The sequence below is a fragment of the Schistocerca americana genome, chromosome 3 (genome assembly GCF_021461395.2).
Source record: "Schistocerca americana isolate TAMUIC-IGC-003095 chromosome 3, iqSchAmer2.1, whole genome shotgun sequence".
Taxonomy (NCBI): Eukaryota; Metazoa; Arthropoda; class Insecta; order Orthoptera; family Acrididae; genus Schistocerca; species Schistocerca americana.
In genome coordinates, this window is record NC_060121.1 from 387,918,829 (window position 1) to 387,938,236 (window position 19,408).

Here is a 19,408-nt window from a genome sequence, read left to right on the forward strand (position 1 = left end):
ATTGAGCGGAGCCTTGGGAGCCACCGTCGACCATGAACGGTGTGTTCTGCATCGTGTGACGAGTGGCTTTCTCCGGACAGAAGCACGTTCTAAGAGACCTCAATGTGACTCCGCATTTCCATAGTACGTTCCCTAACTTAAGTACTGGTGATCGTGTTTAATAAGTGTATGTACGGCAGTTGTATCACAGTCTAACGTATATAGTTGACACTCACTGCTGTGAAAACTGTACCACCTGACAGCTAGTGCGACACTAGCGCCCTTTCCTGCAACCTACGTCCTCAATTATTTGCTTGACGTATTCCAATCTCTGTCTTCCTCTACAGTTTTTGCCCTCTACAGCTCCCTCTAGTACCATGGTAGTCATTCCCTCATGTCTTAGCAGATGTCTTATCATCCTGTCCCTTCTCCTTATCAGTGTTTTCCACATATTCCTTTCCTCTCCGATTCTGCGTAGAACCTCCTCATTCCTTACCTTATCAGTCCACCTAATTTTCAACATTCGTCTATAGCACCACATCTCAAATGCTTCGATTCTCTTCTGTTCCGGTTTTCCCACAGTCCATGTTTCACTACCATACAATGCTGTACTCCAGACGTACATCCTCAGAAATTTCTTCCTAGCGCCCTATGCGATGAGAAAGCAGTCGTAAAATTAAAGTTTGTTTTTAATTATTTTTCTAGTTATTTAACGAAATGGTTATTACATTTTTGAGTTACAAGCATAAGTAAATTATCAAGAGACACGAAAATCTTGAAATACATGTAAAAACAGCCTCATATTCCTGATTCAGTGACATTAGCTACAGCTTAATGATGGAGAAATACTTTCGAATATGTGTATAACTGCAGCTTTTTCCGCTCAAAACAAGAGAATATAAACACATATTTCATGCATAAAAAGAATATATTTCATTTGTTGTCTGTTCTTATTATGACTTTCCTTGACGCGTAAGAACTTTGTAGGGGGCCTCATGTTTCCGCACGTCTTACACTTCACATTACATTCTGATACATAAATATTTATGTAAATATAATTACTTTCGCTTCAAAAACCAATGTATTGAGGATTCAGATACAGCAAGAATTGTGGAATTGGTTTCTTCTGTATTGGGAAACAATTTTATTGCTTTTGTTCTTTCATTGTCACGTCTATGTGGTTTTCTCCTTCAGTTACAGTTGTGGTAGCTTATCTGCTCCGTTAAATAATGTAGGTACTGCAGTCCATAAACGTTATTATGGTATACATCCACTAATTTGGCCGAAAGTGTAGCGAAGAGAACTTCACGTTTTTTAGTAGACATACGACATCTTTCTGCAAAAGATCAGGTCTTCTGCTGTTTACTAGCATCTTTTTCTTCTTAAGGAACACTATATTCTCTAGTAGGTGTCAGTAGTTTACAAGAAAATGGTAAATAAACTGTTCCGTGGTGTAGCGATGCACATCTCCTAGAGTCATTATTATACGTAAAAGGGACAAATGTGGTGTTTTCTTTTCGTTTTTGCTCCAATTTATTGTGCAACAGACACTACCGTTTGTAAAAAACCATTCTGCAGGCCTACATGAAGAAGATCTCGGCGAACTCAACAGTATAACTTCCTGGTCGATTGGGGCGCTGCAGTCGCAGAGATAGCAAAAAAAGAGATTGAGAGTCGCGACGCGTTAGACTGTGGTTGTATTTCGGCTTTTTTCCAATACAGACGTCGCCTTGTAAGGGTAGAATTAAGATTCTTAGTCTGATTGTTTCACGACTATATTCTTGCAGTGGGGAGCAGTTAGAGGGTTATGATAATAGCTGAAGGCATTTGCTGTTAAAGTTGTCTAGCGGGTCTTACAAAGCGATTATTTTCAACTCTTCCCAAAGCGGTTGTGTTTCAGGGGAAGTCTGCACTTTGGTACGTAAATACTCTCGCTTATGAGGGGCAAGTTCGTGGATCTAATTTCTTATCGTTCGATAACCGAAACTAATACATGCCAACCAGTAATTTTCAGTAAGAGGAAGCTACAATGGACTGGATACTGACGTGATTTAATGGATTAAATATTTTGTTTTAAATATGGTGATTTTCAAATTTTGCTGTTGGAGTTGCTTTTAATTAAGAGTTTTAATTTAAGTATCGTTGGTTAGCATAAGTATCTTGACTGTAAACTGTACATGATTAAAACTTGTTTCATTAAAAAGGAAATAGTGACTGCTCTTTATAAACGTTTCCTTGCTTTACGGATTAGATCAGAGTTTGGCTGAGTTCCCTCTTCTTTTAAATCTTTGTTTAGTGAAATGATGATAGTAAAAAGTACTGTTAATGTTTAATGATAAATAGTAATTCTGGTGGTGGTGGTTAGTGTTTATCGTCCCTTCGACAACGAGGTCATTAGAGACGGAGCGCGAGCTCGGGTTAGGGAAGGATTGGGAAGGAAATCGGCCGTGCCCTTTCAAAGGAACCATCCCGGCATTTGCCTGAAACGATTTAGGGAAATCACGGAAAACCTAAATCAGGATGGCTGGAGACGGGATTGAACCGTCGTCCTCCCGAATGCGAGTCCAGTGTGCTAACCACTGCGCCACCTCGCTCGGTCAATAGTAATTCTCTAAGTGTTGTTATGTTGCAAGTAAATAGCAAAAAATTTTATGTTTTTTCTTTTAAATGAATTGTTGGAACCTTGATTGTGCGTCTACGCTTTTCCCTATCAGCCACTGCCAATAGAGTTTGATACGACTGTCGACACACTCACAGCTGCATACAGACTGAGATGACGAAACTCTTGGGACAGCGATATGGAGATATACCGAGTGCAATGGTGTAACTGTCCTTTGTACTCGGGTGATTAATGTGAATAGGCTTCCGACGCTATTATGGCCGCACCATGGGAATTAACGTACTTTAAACCAGGAATGTTAGTTGGAGTTAGAGGCATGGGACGGCCAGTTTCAAAAATCTTTAGGGAATTCAATATACCGAGATCCACGGTGTGAAGAGTGTGCCGAGAATACCAAACTTCCGTTATTAACTCTCACCACGGATAGCGCAGTGCCGACGGCCTTCACTTAACGACCGAGAGCATCGGCGATTGCTTAGAACTGTCAGTGCTAACAGACAAGCAACACAGGATGAAATCACCGCAGATGTAAAGTGAGACGTACAACAAACGTATCCCTTGGTACAGTGAGACGAAATTTGCTTTAGTGGGTTATGGCAGCAGATAGCCGACACGAGTGCCTTCGCTAACAGCACGACATCAAAAAATGGTTCAAATGGCTCTGAGCACTATGGGACTCAACATCTTAGGTCATCATTCCCCTAGACTTAGAACTACCTAAACCTAAGGACATCACACACATCCATGCCCGAGGCACGATTCGAACCTGCGACCGTAGCAGCAGCGCGGTTCCGGACTGGAGCGCCTAGAACCGCTCTACCACCGCGGCCGGCAGCACGGCATCGCCTGCAGCGCCTGTCCTTGGCTCGTGACCGTATCGGTTGGACCCTACACAACAGGAAAACGGTGGCTTGGTCAGATGAGTCTCTATTTCAGTTGGTGAGATCTGATGGTAGAGTAAGGGTGTGGCGCCGATCCCACGAATTAATTAACCCAAGTTGTAAAAAAGGCACTGTACAAGCTGGTGGTAAACATAATTGTGTGGGCTGTGTTTACTGGGAATGGACTGTCTCCTCTGATCCAACTGAAGCGATTATTGACTAGAAATGGTTATGTTCAGCTTCTTGGTGACCATTTGCGGCCATTCATGAACTTCATTTGCCCAAACAACAATGGAATTTTTATTGATGACAAAGCGCCATGTCACCAGGCCACAACTGTTTGCGAATAGTTTGATGAACATTTTGGACTATTCGATGGAATGATTTTTCCACACAAATAGCCCGACATGATTCTCACTGGATATTTGTGGGACATAATCAGGAGGTTAGTTCGTGAACACAATCCTGTACCGGCAACACTTCCGCAATTATGGACGGCTATAGAGACTGCATGGCTCAGTATTTCTGCAGGGAACTCTCAACGACTTGTTGAGACCATGCCACGTCCAGTTTCTCCTCAGAGTAAAGCTGCAGTCTGCAGTGGGCAAGTGGAAAGCAGCTAGGTGAAGGCGTACAAGGTATACGACAGAGTTTCCAGGTTAAACATATAATAATACAAATTGTAATAACTTGAGAAGTAATTGAGCTATTTATTGACAACTTGTTTCTACATGTACGATGGAAAAGCCGTGTGGCTAGGGCCTCCCGGCGGGTAGACCGTTCGCCTGGTGCAAGTCTTTCGAGTTCACGCCACTTCGGCGACTTGCGTGTCGATGGGGATGAAATGATGATGATAAGGACAAAACAACACCCAGTCCCTGAGCGGAGAAAATCTCCGACCCAGCCGGGCCGTTAGGTATGACATTTCGTCGCACTGACCACTCAGCTACTAAGAGCGGACACATGAATGATAACTCAAAATGTTTTTTTACACTCGTAATACATCTAGATATGTAGGCATTTAGTGGCGTGACAGACATCTAATCTGTATTTCACTTCTTTCCAAGTGTTTTGTAAAATTGCAGCCTTGACATTTGCGACAGTTGCACGAATACGATGACGCATGTCTCACGGATAACAAACTGGGCTCTGGTACACTCGATTCTTGAGAAATTTCCACAGAAAAAGAAATCAAGCGGCGTAATGTCTCTGTTAGCCCGCCCGGTTAGCTGTTCGGTCTAAAGCACTGTTTTCCGGGCAGGAAGGCGTGCCGGTCCCCGGCACGAATCCGCCCGGCGGATTAGTGTCGAGATCCGGTGTGCCGGCCAGTCTGTGGATGGTTTTTAAGGCGGTTTTCCATCCGCCTCGGCGAATGTGGGCTGATTCGCCCTATTCCGCTTCAGTTACACTATGTCGGAGATTGCTGCGCTAACACTTTCTCCCCGTACGTGTACACCATAATTACTCTACACGCAAACATTGGGGTTACATTCGTTTGGTGTGAGACGTTCCTGGGCGGGGGAAGGGGGGGGGGGGTCCACTGGGGGCCGAACCGCACAATAACCCTGGGTTCGGTGTGGGGCGGCGGTGGGGTGAGTAGACTGCTGTAGCCTGTTGTGGGGTTGTGAACCACTGCGGGATACAGCGGGGAGAAGGCCTCTCCGTCGTTTATAGGTCCGCAGTTCCATACAATACAATACAATGTCTGTGTTTCTTGGGGGTCATGAAATAGATGAACGTCTCCCGATCCAGGATCTTATTAAGAAGTACTTATTTAAGAAGTACTTCGCAATGTTCGCAACATCATCAGTTGGTTGCAGTCCTTAATGACACCGAAAACGACGTAGAACCAGTATAACAGACTGTAGCTCCACTATAGAAAGCAGACGGTATAACTTCTGCTGTGGAGTCCACTTGGCTGGTTCTGGAAGTCCAAGCAGCACAGACGACCATCAAGATTGTCGCATTGTAAGACTGGCAGTGTCAATCGTACAGCTACCACAGCTCAGATAAAAGGACTTGTGTGCCCAGACGTGTCAACACGATCTGTTGCGTACCGTTTATTAGCAGCGGGACTACAGGCTGCACACATTTAGCCAGTCTTCCACTCACGACATAGCATCGGCCTGCACCGCTCGACTGATGCTGTCAGAAGATCACTTGGAACATGGAATGACGCGCCGTGGTTTCAGCGATGAAAGCAGATTCTGCCTGCTTGCAAGTGACGGTCATTTGCGCGTACGACATAAACTTGGTGAATGCAATCGTCCAAGACACTCTGGCCCCATCCCAGGCCTTATGGTCTGGGTTGCGATAAGCTACCACTCTCATTCACCTTTGATGTTTCTGGAGGGGAAACTAACCAGCACTCGCTTTCGGTCAGAATGTTGTTAGATCCGTTCTTTTGGCGTTGCTCCAGCGGGAAGGTGATTTGTCGTTCCAACAGGGAAATATTTACACACACACGCACACACACACACACACACACACACACACACACACACACACACTGACATACACACACACACACACACACACACACACACACACACACATACCACCCGTGAACCCCAATGTGCTCTGGAAGACGTGCATCAGCTTTCCTGGCCAGCACAATCTACGGACTTGTCTTCAAACAAGCACTTGTGGGATATGATTGGACGAGAAGTGACTCGTGCGACTCGTCAGCCAACAACTCTTACTGAACTACTTGAACAGGTCGACCACGTGTGGCGTATTATATCCCAGAACAGTATTCGGCATCTGTACGATCGACGTGATGCTAGTCAGCGCCTGTTTGACGCTTGTGGAGGCTGCACCACATACTAAACAGGGGGTTTCAGCATGGGTCGATACCTGGTACCTCAGAATCACTTGTTGTATTGATCCGTAAATGTAATCATTTCATGTAACCCTTATGCACAGTTGCAACAATAAATCTTGAATGAACTGGCAAGCTCTAAAAGAGTCCACTACTTTTTTCCAGCAGTGCATGTTTAACCCAGACACTCTGTATTTGAGCATTCTCTTGACCAAGTGTTACTGTTTCTCCTATACCTACATGATGAGTATGCTGTGGACACTCCCGTCTTTCTAGATGACAACAAGCGTCTGTACGAGCTCCTTCCTGGTCTGACTAACCGTCATGCACTCTATAGCACTCCGACAGGTATGCTGAATCACCCGATTAGTCACAATGAAAATTCCGGAATTATCTGGAACAGAAGGTGAAAATTCATAATCAACCTCTCCATAGTTCGGAGGCTCTACGGGATCTGATCAGCAATGCTTGGGTTCAGCTGGATATGTCATAGTTGATTAAATTTGGATCGCCGGAATGAAGTCTAATCAAGAGTGGAAATGTCGTTACTCGGTATTCGGCTGATTTCTTCTGGGGGTGGCTAATTTTTTGTTCGGTATGCCTACCATCAGATTTTACGAAAAAAGGTCGTGCATGCGATCCCCAAGATGTCATAGGCAAATAGATACGAGAATTATCGCACACTGCCCATAAAACCTCATACATACTACTCACAGCACTAATGTACAGAAGAACCAGAAAGAAAATTTCAGACTTGTAAAGGTAGAGCGATCAGACAGGTAGTTCTGACGCTGTGCTTGATAATGGAAGCGAGATGTAAGAAAAATCGAGAGAGTTTCAAAGCATTTGTTGACAGAAAAATTGCTGGGCAACATACATTTCTCCTCCACGTACGCTGTTCGATGCCGTCGCCCATTACCATTCATAAAAATGAAGCAAAAGCTGAATACACCCCTCAAAAGAGGCACACGGGGAAGGAGCACAGATTTGGAGGTCAGTAATCCGATGCAGCATTATGCTTCCTCACTTCATAACAAAAAAAAAAAAAAAAAAAAAAAATGGATCTGAGCACTATGGGACTTAACTTCTGAGGTCATCATTCCCCTAGAACTTAGAACTACTTAAGCCTAACTAACCTAAGACATCACACACATCCATGCCCAAGGCAGGATTCGAACCTGCGACCGTAGCGACCGCACGGTTCCAGACTGTAGCGCCTAGAACCGCTCGGCCACCCATGCAGGCGCTCACTTCTTAACACCTGGACCACCAAAACACTATGTTCGAAACGTTCCTGGATGCATATCTCTCGCCACATGAGGGTAAGTCCAGAATTACAACTCAGACTGACTATGCTCTCATCCGAGAGAAGCACCACTCCTTCTTTGTCCAGTCCCTATGCTCTTGGCGTCATCACAAACGGTCCCGCCGATGTACGGAAGTCAACGGAACATAACATAGTCTCCAGAATGAAACTTTCACTTTGCAGCGGAGTGCGCGCTGATATGATTCTTCCTGGAAGATTAAAACTGTGTGCTGGACCAAGATTCGAAATCGGGACGTTTGCCTTTTGCGGGCAAGTGCTCTACCAGCTGTCGCTACCCGAGCACGACTCGGGCCCCGTCCTCACAGCTTTACTTCCGACAGTACCTCGTCTCCTGGAGTTCTAGTTCTGCAGCATCGCAGGGGAGCTTCTGCCAGGAAGTTTCATACCAGCGCACACTCCGCTGCAGAGTGAAAATCTCATTCTGGAAACATCCCACAGGCTGTGGCTAAGCCATGTCTCCGCAATATCCTTTCTTCCATGGGTGCTAGTTCTGCAAGTTTTGCAGAAGAGCTTCTGTGAAGTTTGGAAGGTAGGAGACGAGGGCGTACTACACAATGTGAAACACGAATCGCACTATTCTGAAATGTTGCAAAATATACGAGAAGGCGAACAAGCAGATGTATTTTCTTAGATCGATGAAAAGGTTTAGCTACCAAATCACAATGTCGACTGCAAGTGTGTCACTGAAGAATTTCTAATAGAATGCACTGTACATATATTGTCAGGAAAGAAGAGGAACTTCCTGAAATACCGAGGAACTATTTTTCGTAGCTTATTACTGAGCAACTATTTTTCGAGCATGAGCAGCGGAAAGGATGAATGCTGTCGTATGAGGACTCACATGGAACCAGCTTTGGATGCCATCTGTTTTGTCTGCACTAGTCTATCCCGCCATGTCTCTTAACCATTGCACCTTACATTCGCTTGAACTTGTTTGCTCTACTCAAGCTTTTGTGTCTTGGTGTTCCTCTTCTTTCTCTTCTCCATACATCTCCCTCCACTGACAAGTTAACTAGTGCTAAATTTCTGAGGATGTATCCTACCAATCTATCGCTTCTGTTAACGAGTTATACCGTAAATTCCTTTTCTCCCAATTCTATTCAGTGGCTCTTCATTATTCCAGCTGCCTATATGATCTTCAACACTCTTGCTGGAGCAAATATTTCAAAATCTATCCTCTTCTTAACTACACTGTTTATCGTCCGCGTTCCATTTCCATACAAGGCCGTACTGTAAACAAGTACTCTGACAGCAGACTTCCCAACAAATTTATATTGGATGCTTATATACAAGGGCTGGGCAGAAATAAGGAAACACGACGAGCAGTGAATGCATGAACGTACCATAAATGCAGATGCTAAACAAGACTGCGTTGTTGTATGAGTATTTGACCACGAACAGCCCCTACACAATGTGCTCAGTACTTTGCAAGCGTCAGTCATTGTCAGAACTGTGTTGTGTGTAGTTGGGAGTGCATTATGTCGGAGCTAAGTGGATTCGAGCGCGGGCAAATTGTTGGTGCTCTTATGGTGGGCCTTCTGTAAACAACTTAACAGAAGTGTTTGATGTTTCAAGAACCACCGTATCGAAGAGTTATACCGCATAAACGGAAATCTGAGAAATATTTTTAGCATGGTGCAGCAAGTCAGCAACCGTAAAATATAATTATATTAAATTTTAGCCTCCATTAGCAAAAGCAAAGAAACTTTACCTAGGTTTCGGCTATAATAATGTAGCTTTTTTTAGAAATGTCACAATATAATATTAAAACTAAAACCTGGCAGAGATTGGCCTTGTCAAACTTAAAACTTTAGTACTACAGTACACAGTCATAAGACTGCGTCACTTCTGCTAATGTTTTGCCGATAAGCCACACAAACGGGCCGCCGATTGTTGGGTGACTTCGGGCACAAATTGGGGAGGAGGAAACAAATCAGCCGACTATCGGCCCAGATGGTCTGCATGCGGAAAGCAGTGAAAAAGGTGTCCGACAGATAAATTTTGCTGCCGATTGGGGAATGACCATTGACAGAATGTATTTCCCTAGCAAAGCGAGACATAAAATCACAAAGATATCGCCAGACAAAAAAAATCAGACTGATCACATTTTGGTAGATGGAAATTACCGTTGGTGTGTCAAGCAAGTAAGGACATTTCAAGGGGCTGATATGAATTTCGACCATCTTGCATTGATTCTGAAACTGCAACTGAAACTACCCACCAAACAGACAATGGGGAATGAAGCGACATGCATGCAAATGAAAAAGTGAGGCGGTGCTATCTAGAAAAAGTCACGATTCGCCTATCGTCCCGGAGCACAGGAAGAGTTGATGATGAGAAATAGTGGTCACCACAACAGGCTATCACCACAGTGCAAATGAAGAACTGAGACAACACCGAATATAATGAGAAATCCATGGTTTGATCACGAATGTAAAGAGGTGGTAGAGACTAGAATGGTGAGAAGATGAGAGTGGCTGAAGGAGCCAACTAAAATAGCATGTGGTGGAAAGAGGACGGACGGACAGAATCATAGAGCAGAAGAAACGAGAATGTGACAGACAATTAGTGAATTAAACTGAGAATACAAGGAAATTATCTCGCTCCTTCTTTCGACTGACAAGTTTTGCAAGAGGCTTTTATAGACTGCAAACTTTAATCCTAATGGATGATGAGGAAAGAGTGGTTTCTTCAGTGGAGAAAGCAGATGACTTTGGAAAGTATTTTGACAAAGTACTGAATCATGAAGATCGGGTAGAAACCAAAGAACGGAGAGATTTCAGATCGTAGAAGAAACCACGAGCCAACATCGGATGAGATAAGAACCATTCTAGCGGCCCTTAAAAACGATAAGGCCCCAGGCGATAGTGGGATCAGTGCGGAGTTATTTCGTTACGGCGTGAAGCGGTGGTAGAAGGTCTGAAACAGCTCATGGCAAAAATATTGTCAGCTGAGGAGAGCCCCGCAGAATGGAAGAAGGCAATTATATGCCCGACTTTTTGAAAGGGCAATGTCACGAAAGCGTATAACTACCAAGGGATCTTCCTACTCTAGACGGGATATAAAGTTTACACCACTGTGATACTAAGTCGACTAAAACCGTTACTCAGAGGGATTGTAAGCACCCAAGAGTGGATTTAACCGGGGACGCTCACCGACCATGTCTTAACATTGAAACGAATGATGGAGAAGTTTTACGAATTCGGTAGGACCTACATTTTATATTCATTGATTTCCAGCAGGCGTGCGGCAGCATTAACCGACCAGCCACCGGGAAGATAATACAGGTGTTCAACATGCCAATACATTAGGCTGATTGTAGCTTGTTATAACTGATTAAGTTGCCAAGTGCGCTTTCCAAATCAGTTGTTGGCAGGCTTGAAAGTTAAGAATGGGTTGAGACAAGTCGATCCTCTGTCGCTAGTTCTGTTCAACATTGCGCTGGAAAAGGTGACACGTCGCTTGGCCGTAATAAGGCGGTTGACTATGGTTGGGAGTGAGATGATCCTTGCACTTGCAAACGATGTGGTGAGTTTGGACGAAACCCTGAATGGGATGACAGCACATACGTCTCGATTTATGCTAGAAGCGTACAAACTAGGGTTACTGGCGAACGATGAGAAAACAAAGTATGTGATAGTGTGTCGCCGACCAAATGATGTGGACGTCATCCGTATGGACGCTCACAATTCTGAAAGTACCTGGGGTCAATATCGTCGAAAAAGAGAGAGATAGAGAAGTAAAATCGACAAAGAATGATAAATGCGGACCAGATGTAGTTTAAATCACCTATACACACGAGGCATTGTATTCCAGGAACGCAATGTATAACTGTACGTGACATTAGTAAGACCGGTTACATCGTGTGTTTGTGAGACATGTGCAAGTACACAGACAATGGAAGAGCGCATCCCTGCGTTTGAGAGGAAGAGTTCAAGGAAAATTTCTGGTCCGATATACAACACAGAAACTGGAAGAGGGGAAATGATGCACAACGAAAACTTGCTTAGGTGGTTTAAGAAAGCTGATAATGGAGAGTGGCTGAAAGAAGATAATTACTGTCGGCGGCACATGTTCTCAGAGCTGAGGGTACTCTCCCTAATACAGTATTAGTACATCAGCGAACTGGTACGCTTCCATAACGTCGCCCGCGAACGAAGTGGAAAGACAAAATTCTAGTGACCGTAGAACAGCCAGCACAGAAGTAAATAAGCAAACATACGTGATTAATTTTTTGTAATGTTACAGTCCTATTAAGTCATGATTCATGGACTGTATGTGTTCATCATTTCGTTATATTTGCCGGCCGCTGTGGCCGAGCGGTTCTAGGCGTTTCAGTCCGGAACCACTGGCTGTTACGGTCGCAGGTTCGAATCCCGCCTCTGTCATTTATGTGTGTAATGTCCTTAGGTTAGTTAGGTTTAAGTAGTTCTAAGTTTAGGGGACTGATGACCTCAGATGTTAAGTCCCATAGTGCTTAGAACCATTTGAACCATTCGTTATATTTAATGTTTATGTGTTTGTATATTTTTGTCTTCTGCCATGGGCATAAATGGCCTGTTTATGTGCAACAGACGATGATGATGATGATGACGGTGTCTTCCACGGCCCAAGAAAAAAACAAAATTTAGGTTTGAGTAAATGTATGTTTATGTGTGTTGCGCGTTATTTGCTTGTATAACCGTAAGTTAAGAGTGTTTTGTAAGATAGTGCCATGCTATCGGTAACGAGCGGACTACCGTCGTTTGACGAAGTACTTGACTCTGTGCTATATGACAAACTTGTGATTAGAGTTTCGTAATTGCTTCTCGTAGGGATAAGAGTGATAACAGTGGAGTAACGAAAGTGAGCGCTTACCGAGCAGACACCAGCCGCCAAGGTGAGTATAACCTTCAAGTAAAAACTAAAAATAAGCCTTCAGATTTAGTCTCAAACGCATCTTAGCCAAGGTCATCAAAAATGACCGCCACCGGTCGCCTTTTGTGATGGTAAAATCTCTTTTACTTCGGTTTCTGGCCGCCTAGCCACTAAACGTGGCCAGATGGTGTAATGAATGAATGGATGAATGAATGAACGAATGAATTTTAGATCTGCAGTGGAGTGTGCACTGATATGAAACTTCCTGGCAGAATATAGCTGTTTGCTGGATCGGGATTCGAACCTAGTTCCGGTCCAGAAATTTTAATCCGCCAGGAAGTTCCAGATCAGAGCAGACTCCACTGTAAACTGAAAATTCATGCTGTAAATAATTCTCCAGGCTGTGGCTAAGGTATGTCTCTGTAATACCCTTTCTTCCAGGAGTTCTAGGCCCGCAAGGTATGCTCGAGAACTTCTGTGACGTTCGGGAGTTAGGAGGAGATGAGTCGGTCTGAGAGCGGGTTGCGAGTCATGTCTGGATAGCTCAGTCAGTACGCAAATGCCCCAGGATTGAGTCCTAGTCCGGTATATAGTTTAAATTTTCCGGGAATGTACGTTTGTAGTGTTGTTGGCTGTGGGGTGGGGGGGTGGGGTTGTTTGGGGGAGGAGACCAGACAGCGAGGTCATCGGTCTCATCGGATTAGGGGAGGACGGGGAACGAAGTCGGCCGTACCCTTTCAAAGGAACCATCCCGGCATTTGCCCGGAGTGATATAGGGAAATCACGGAAAACCTAATTCAGAATGACCGGACGCGGGATCGAACCGTCATCTTCCCGAATACGAGTCCAGTGGGGCAGACTTGTGGCTGTGATGAGACAGATAAATCAAAACACGGAAACTATGAATGTGGCAAAGTATCTTAGAAAAATCAAAACACGGAAGCTATGAATGTGGCAAAGTATCTTGAATTATTTATGTCATAATGTCGACCAGGTGATATTACTTATAGTTATTTGCATCCACGGGGCAAATCTCGGCGGACAAATCAGTCTGCAAAAGACACTTAGGTGATACATCCTAATATTCCGTCGGACTTCCTTTTGCCCGGATTAGTGCAGCAAGTGGACATGGCATTTGCTTAACAAGTCGTTGGAAGCCCCTTCGGAAATACTGAGCCATGCTGCCTCTATAGCCGGCCATGATTGAGAAAATATTCCCGGTGCAGGATGTTGTACCTCTCGATTATGCCCTACAACTGTTCGATGGGATCTGGGTGGCCAACTCATTCGCTCGAATTGTCCAGAATGTTTCTCAAACCAGTCGAGAACAATTGTAGCCCGCTGACTGCAAATGCTCTCCAAGTTGCCAAACATAACAATTTCTAGTCATTGATTGGTTCAGTTGGACCAGAGTAACCCATCCATTCCACGTAAACACAGCCCACATCATTATGGAGCGACCACCAGCTTGTAAAGTACCTTGTTGACAGTGTGGGTCCATGTCTACGCGGGGCCTGCTTTCGGGATTCATCTGACCAGCCCACAGTTTTACAGTCGTCTAGGCTCCAACCTATTTGCTCACGAGCTCAGGAGAGGCGCTGCAGGTAATATCGCGCGCTTAGCAAAGGCACTAGCGCCGGTCGTCTACTGCCACAGCGCATTAACGCCAAATTTCTCATCACAGCTCTAATACAAACGTCCGTCGTACGTCCCACATTGATTTCTCTACGCGAACGCCGCTGCTCTCGCTCGTTAAAGTGAAACCTCTCGGGCACTGCGTTGTCCGTGATGAGAGGTAATACCTGAAATTTGGTATTCTCGGCTCTCTCTTGACTCTGTGGATCTCGGAATATTGAATTTCCTAACGATTTCAGCAAGGGTATAACCCTGGCGTCTAGCTCCAACTACCATTCCGCTTTCAAATTCTGTTAATTCCCGCCATGCGGGCATAATCACGTCGGAAATATTTTCATGTGAACCACCTAAGTACATGGTGAGGCTGACAAAAGTTCCCCGGACGAGTGGATACGACTGAACTTCAATTTATGCGCACAACCACACTCCGTTACGCGCACAGAATGTGTACGCACGCCACGTGATCCACATCGGTTCAGACCGTAGTGCGGGCTGTGCCATTGTGAGTGGACGATGGTACTCACAGTAGAGCAGCGGATGTTCGTTGTGGAAAGTTACGTGACAACAAAGTCGGGGAAACGGTGTGGTCAGTTGGTCACTAGAAGTTCAATGGTATCAAAGATTGCTGTGCAAAGCTTAGTCTTGAAATATCGTCAGACAGGATCGGTTTTGAACAGATGAAAAAACATTCCGAAACATCGCGGCAGACCAGAAAATGTGCCTGCAGTTCGCCAGCAAATGCTTCAGAGTCCTATCAAATCACCCCGACCCCTGTCTCAAATCACCCCGACCCCTGTCGTAAGAGACCGACATATCACGTCAACCATGCGGAAGAATACTCCATCTCGAGTTGCACATGCACCCCTACCGAATGTCTGTTGTTCATGGATTAAAATCAACAGATGCTCCTCAGTGCCTCCAGTTTTGTGAGATAACAATGATGGCTTGGACATGGATTTGTTCTTTATGTCTGATAAAGCCTGGTTTCACCTGAGTGGTAATGTCGATTGACAGGTTCTGGGCAGCGAAGTATCAGCATAACTTCCACGAAACACAATTGTATGATCAGAAGGTTGGGGTTAAATGAGCTGTGTCCGCAAGCTGCATTATTGGTCCCAACTTCTTTCATTAGACGCTTAATTCGCCGCGTTACATTGCCAACATTTTGAAAGATCTTGTGGCAGCATTGCCGTAGGAGGAAAAGACCTACAGTTGCTTCCAACAGGATGGAGCAACTGCCCATACAGCCGGCCGAACCTTGCAGCACATTTACACAATCTTCATGCCTGTCAGAGTTGTTAGCAGAGGTCAGTCTGCTCGAAGCCCTAGCTGGCCACCCAGGTCACCTGATCTGTCAGTGTGTGGTTACTTTGTTTCGGGATCCACCAAGTCTAATGTATATCGCAACAACCCTCATAGTCTTCAGCAACTGCAGAAGAACGTATGCGACTGCAGCAATTCCACCGGTCCAGTTTCCAGCCGCCTTCAGCAGCTTACTGACCAGTGCCCGAAAGTGCCAGGAGGTGAATGACGGTAACTTTCAATATCTGCTATAGTCAGATTAGTACTGAATCTCCTTTTTTCTGCTGTGTTTCTTTGTACCCTGTAACTCTGTTCTCCGGGCCACTTTTATTCGCTCCACTCTGTGCAAAGGACAGCTCCTCCAATGGACTGCTGTTTTGCACTGATAAGCCGAAACATTATAACCACTGCCCCACCGCCACGTTGGATGCCACCTGGTGGCGTCGCAGGCACGTGACGCAGTAACAAAATTATGTAAGCGGAGCAGACACGTGCGAGAGATAACCCTAGCAAAGATATGGGCTGCAAATGGCGGTATACACTGAGATAAGCCACTTTGGAAAAGGGCAGATTATTATTACGCAGGGCCTGTGAACGAGTATCTCGAAAACGGCGAAGCAGGTCGAATGTTCACGTGCTACTGTCGTGAGCACTTACGGAAAAAGGTAGAATGACAGTGAAACTGCCACTAGTCGCTAAATGGTTCAAAATTCACGACTCATATCAGATAATGGGGTTCCGAGACTTGTTTGCTCTGTAAAGACGGGTAGATGGTGCTCTGTGGCATCTCTGCCGAAAGAGCACAATCCTAGTGCACGTACAAGTGTTTCGGAGCAAACCGTTCTTCCTACATTGTTGAAAATGGAGCTCTGGCATTAGTACGCCACCCCTACAGGTTCACTGTTGACCCAACGACATCGTCAGTTACTGTTGCAGTGAGCACGGGACCATCTGGATTTGACCGCCGATCAAAGTAAACGTTCGGCTCTTCGGGTAAATCGTATTTTTGCTTCACTAAGTCGATGGTAGTCTCCACAAACGCCGACATCGAAGTGAACGGTGGCTCGAAACATGCAACACGCTGCATGGAACCTGTGGTAGTAGTCGAAGACAACCTGAAAGTTGCGGACCAACTGTATCCCTTCATGCTTAATGTCTTCCCCGACTGCGATGTCATCTTTCAGCGAATAATTGCCCTTGTGTCTGAGCCAGAACCGTGCTACAGTGGTTTGAGGAACACTAGAGCGAACTCACTTCGGTTTTTGGGCGACCAAATTCGCCTGATGTAAATCCTATGGAACCTATCTGGGTCACTATCGGGCGCATAGTCGAGCACGCAAGTCAGCGGCCCGCTATTTATGCGAATTACATGACCTGTGAGTAGACTTCTAATCGCACGTATCTCCACAAACCTACGAACAAACTGCCGGATCGACGATGCGCTAAATCAGTCGTGTATTTCGTTCCAATGATGGAAAAACAAGCTATTAAATAGATGGTCATAATGTTTGGGTTCATCAGTATATACCGTGTGTACGCGATCCTACCACCATCTGTGTATGTGGATATCGCTATCCCATGACTTTTGTCACCTCAGCGTACAGTTTATGTTTTCCAGTTATGATAATTACACAGCACTGTACAATCTATGGCTGCCATGTGACTTACAGAATGCAAACAAACCATTGAGTGTGACGAAAGATGATGTTCTGAGATTTTGCATTAGAACAAAGATTCACATTGGAATCATACAACAATGCCTAAGCTGTACGTTTCTCGTCGGTATGCAGGTGTGATACTGTTAGTTACGTAAGCTCATCCGCCACAGCAAGGTCATGTCACATCGGATGGGAAAATCGATTTTTAATTGTCCTGAGGCCAAACCCGCATAAAAAGCATCAATCATCTCGGTTTTTAATTGCCCTTAGGCCAAGAACCTCATAGAAAGCAGCAATCATATCGGTTTTTGTCCTGAGGCCAAAAACCGAATAAAAACGTCAATCAAACCCAAATAGGATTATCAATTTCAGTGTGACTGGCGCAAAACATGTTCAATATGCTGTCCATCGTTTTCTGCAAGAAGTTGAAATCGAGAAAGAGCATGTTGCACAACTCATCGAATTGTTTCCAGGGTCACGTTCAGAATGTGTTGCACAGTGCGTGCGTTCAATGCAGCTAAGTTTTCAGTCGGAGTACTGAACACAACATCTTTCAGATAGCCCCACAGACTGAAGTCACACGGATTAAGATCAGGTGATCAGGACCACCAGGCTGTAGGGAAATGGCGGCTGATAATTCTAGCATTTCCGAAATGGCGCTTTAGCAGCTACTTAACTGGATTTGCAATGTGTGGAGGTGCGCCATCTTGCATAAAAATTACCCCATCCACACATCCACGCTATTGGAGTACTGGAGTGACGTGGTCGTACAAAAGATACTCATAGCGCTAACCAGTGATGGTACAGGTAACAGGACCGAAACCACCTGTCTCTTCGGAAAAATATGGTCCTATGATAAATAGTGGCCACGCGGAGTGGCCGCGCGGCTAGAGGCGCCATGTCACTAATCGTGCGGCCCCTCCCGCCGGAGGTTCGAGTCCTCCCTTGGGCATGGGTGTGAGTATTGTCCTTAGCGTTAAGTTAGTTTAAGTAGTGTGTAAGTCTAGGAACCGATGACCTCAGAAGTTTGATCCCTTAGGAATTCACCCACATTTGTACATTTTTGTTGATAAATAATACCGTAAACCCGCACCACACCTTTTCAGGATGAAGTGGTACTGGCTGATTTGCGTGTGGATTTTCCGTTGCCCATATTCCGCAATTCTGTGTCCTGTCGGATGTAAGCGGGCTTCGTCTGTCCACAAAATCTTCCACGGCCAATCATTGTCCACTTCCATGCGAGCAAGAAATTCCAAAGCAAAAGTCTCTCTTGCTGGCAGGTCAACAGGAAGCAACTCGTGCACATGGGTAATTTTGAATGGATAGCAAAGAATGATGTTTCCTAGGATTTTACGCACCGTGCTCACGGGTACGTCCAATGTTCGGGCAATTTTCCGTGCAATATACGTTTGCACTGCTGTGGCCACTCCTTCCACTGACTTCGAATCAGTTCGTTTCCTCACTCTACCAGGTTGCACAACAAAAAGTACCCGTCTGTTCGAATTTCCGGACCATTTTCTCGAGACACACGGCAGTCATTGGACCAATGCCTTTTTTCAAACTCGTCAGTGTCCGGAACTTCTGCAGAGCGACGTGTACACAGTCATCATTCTTGTAATACAGCTTTACAAGCAGAGTGCGATCCTGTATTGAGACAGTCATGGTGAATGTCGCAGACGCGAAAGGAGGAAAAGCCGTTTGCTTGGCGTGCTTACAGCAACTTCAATTCGTGCGCATTACAGGTGTTTGTACTGCAAACAAACATTAAAAACTGTATCCATATTATATACTAAAAAAAAATACCGTCACAAAAGGTAACTCGTTGCAGTCATTCCTGATTGCCTCGAGTCATCAGAATCATTACGTTCCACATCTGTGATGGATAAAAGTCTTATATGCTATTTAATCATTCAAGTGTGTGACATGGATCCCTCATCGTCCTATTAGTGGAATATCTGCTTGCGCCCTGCATTTTCTTGATGGTACAAAGAACTATTTCCTTCGTGTCCCTAAATTTTCCACGAGTAAAATATCTAACAAGGAGCTGTCCGACTTGGATATCGAGGAACCACATTTGAGGCTTCAGACATTGTCTTCCACGCGTATGTGATGTCAGCATCAAGTGCAGAAGAATATGATCAGAAGGAATATGGGATACAGTCCAAATGAGTGTTTGAAGAGTTCAGTGCAGCAGCGCTAACTATATTCACGTCACAATGAAGCAGTGGCGGGACATAACGAAGCAGACCCTGAACTATACCAAGTAAAACGTCGGTAACATGCGCAGGCCATTCTCCAAGGTGATATAAAACTGGCATATTCAAATCA

General features: G+C 44.9%; 1 protein-coding gene across 1 annotated transcript in view; it reads left to right on the plus strand.

Annotated features, from left to right (window-relative positions):
- The first annotated feature begins 12,458 nt into the window (after positions 1–12,458).
- LOC124606886 (aminopeptidase N-like) overlaps positions 12,459–19,408 on the plus strand; it is a 160,568-nt gene continuing 153,618 nt past the window's right edge. The window contains exon 1 of the mRNA XM_047138983.1: positions 12,459–12,507. The gene's annotated coding sequence lies outside the window, so the exon portion shown is untranslated. The remainder of the gene's footprint in view (positions 12,508–19,408) is intronic.